We start from the raw sequence: 3,095 nt of genomic DNA, 5'->3' as shown, positions 1-3,095 counted from the left end.
CATAAGAGCTATTTATGACAAACCCACAGCTAATATCATACTGAATGGGCAAAAACTGGAAAAATTCCCTTTGAAAACTGGCACAAGACAGGGATGCCCTCTCACCACTCCTATTCAACATAGTGTTGGAAGTTCTGGCCAGGGCAATCAGGCAAGAGAACGAAATAAAGGGTAATCAGTTAGGAAAAGACAAAGACAAATTGTCCCTGTTTGCAGATGACATGATTGTATATTTAGAAAACCCCATCGTCTCAGCCCAAAGTCTCCTTAAGCTGATAAGCAACTTCAGCAAAGTCTCGGGATACAAAATCAATGTGCAAAAATCACAAGCATTCCTATACATCAGTAACAAAAAAACAGAGAGCCAAATCATGAGTGAACTCCCATTCACAATCGCTACAAAGAGAATAAAATACCTAGGAATCCAACTTACAAGGGATGTGAAGGACCTCTTCAAGGAGAACTGCAAACCACTGCTCAGTGAAATAAAGGAGGTCACAGACAAATGCAAGAACATTCCGTGCTCATAGATAGGAAGAATCAATATCATGAAAATGGCCATACTGCCCAAGGTAATTTATAGATTCAATGCCATCCCCATCAAGCTACCAATGACTTTCTTCACAGAATTGGAAAAAACTGAAGTTCATATGGAACCAACAAAGAGCCCACATTGCCAAGACAATCCTAAGTAATATAACAATTCCTCCTCCCTACCTCAGAGGAAATATAGCAGAGTCCCCAAATGGGAATATAATCTCGTTTGTTCAAACTTCTAGAATGGGCATGAGGAAAACCAGAGCTATATACATCATCAGTGGGACTGACTATGCAGACACCACAGAAGGTCATGAAGTGGCCTTTGGCAGAGACTGGTGTTGTTCCCCAATTTTCATTCTTTCTTCCTTTATTTCTTGTAGTAGTTCCCCCGGAAAAAAAAACTGGGCACATAGCTTCTTGGAATGGAGACTAGATTTCCCAGCCTCCTTTGGTGACTTAATTTTAAGCAATAAGATTTAAGAGGAAACAGTGTGTGCATGTCCTGGGAACATCCTTTAAGAGAGAGGTGTCCTTTGCCCCCATGATCTCTTTTGATACTTGGAGTGCAGGTGTGATAGCAGCATTATAGTGAATGCTTATAACTTTATTTGTCTCAGCATTAATTTTGAATATTAACTGGACTTTCCCATACCAGCAGCAGGGCTCAGTTACCCTCAATACAGTTTCCAGTTCTATACTTTATCCCAGTTCTCCTATGTGGCCAATCCAGATAGCTGCCTTATACAACTGCCTCCTAGTGACCAGCTCACTATGGGTCAACTGGATACACCCTGCTCCACTAGCCCTGCTGACCCCCACACCCTGTATCAACTGTGCAGACACGCTTCAGTGACCACCTCTGCATGCTCCTGGAACTCATGCCTGCTTGCTCTAAATCCACCAACTAAAACTCCCTGTGGGAAACCTATTTAAATAATGCTCTGGACCCAATAAAGGGATCCCTTTCTCTCTGTCCCTGCCTGTGCTCCCTGACCTCCAGGCATGTGTGTAGCCCCCAGGGTCTGCAACTACTAAAATCTCTTAAACTTTCACATTGTGGTTGTGTCATTGAAGCCATGCCTGAAATCTGACCCCTATGGCAAGGCTACCCCAAAGGGACCCACGCAGGTGGATGTCCTGCTGTTCTTCTGTCCAGACCTCTGTTAGCTGCTGCGGACAGTAGCTACAAGCCAAATTGATAGAAAAAACTGTTTTGAATGAAGCAAGCAATTCATTTAAAACATGGACCGGACTGGCACAGTGGTTCACATTTGTAATCCCAGCACTTTGGGAGGCCAAGGCAGGTGGATCACGAAGTCAGGTGATCGAGACCATCCTGGCTAACATGGTGAAACCCTGTCTCTACTAAAAATTACAAAAATATTAGCTGGGCTTGGTGGCGGGCGCCTGTAGTCCCAGCTACTCCGGAGGCTGAGGCAAGAGAATGGCGTGAACCCAGGAGGCGGAGCTTGCAGTGAGCCAAGACTGCACTACTGCACTCCTGCCTGGGCAACAAAGCAAGACTCCATCTCAAAAAAGAAAAAAAAAAAAAATACAAAATTAGCCAGGCTTGGTGGCGCATGCCTGTAATCCCAGCTACTCAGGAGGTTGAAGCAGGAGAATCGCTTGAACCCTGGAGATGGAGGTTGCAGTGAGCCGAGATCATACCATTGCACTCCAGCCTGGGCAACAAGAGTGATAAGAGTGAAATTCCGTCTAAAAAAAAAAAAACATGGATCTAGAGCAAGCTATCTTGGGCCATGAGGTGATTTAGGAATAGTATCCATTCACTGAAGAGCAACAGGACAGAGTGTGACCTATGCACAACATACATACCAATCCTGGGCTGCCTGCCTAGATGTTGATGTGTGAAAAAAACTTGGGTTCGTTTACATATTCTGGCACTCACTGCCAGACAGAACTCTAATTAATAAATTTTCACCTCAAAAAGATCATCCTAAATGTGCATGCAGTTAACAACAGAACTTCCAAGTACATGGAACAACTGTGGATAGAACTGAAAAGAGAAGTTGTCAAATCCACAATTATAGCTGGAGACACAACATTTCCCGCTCAGTAATAGATAGAATGAGTGGACAGAAATTAGCAAGGATATAGAAGAGTTGAACCACACCATCAACAGCTGGATCTCATTGCATTTATAATACAATCCACAACAATATCAGAATACACATTCTTTTCAAGTGCTCATGGAACATTCACCAAGATAGACCATGTCTTCAGTCATAAAAAAAACCTTAACAAATTTAAAAGAATTAAAATCACCCAGGTTATAGTCCCTTAACCATAATGAACTATAAATCAACAAATGAAAAGGAATGGGAAAATCTCCAAACACTTGAAAATTAAACAACATATTTCTAAATCACTCATGGATCAAAGGAGTTTCAAGGGAATTAGAAAATATTTTGAACAGAACAAAAATGAAAATTTTTCCTAACAAAATTTGTAGAATACAGCTAAAGAAGTGCTTAGAGGAAAATTCATAGCATTAAGTATTTGTATGAGAAAAGAATAAGGGCAGGGTTTGAAAC

Source organism: Rhinopithecus bieti, unplaced genomic scaffold (genome assembly GCF_001698545.2).
Source record: "Rhinopithecus bieti isolate Rb0 unplaced genomic scaffold, ASM169854v2 scaffold_8350, whole genome shotgun sequence".
In the NCBI taxonomy this organism is placed as follows: Eukaryota; Metazoa; Chordata; class Mammalia; order Primates; family Cercopithecidae; genus Rhinopithecus; species Rhinopithecus bieti.
Note: the sequence above shows the minus strand (reverse complement) of the source record.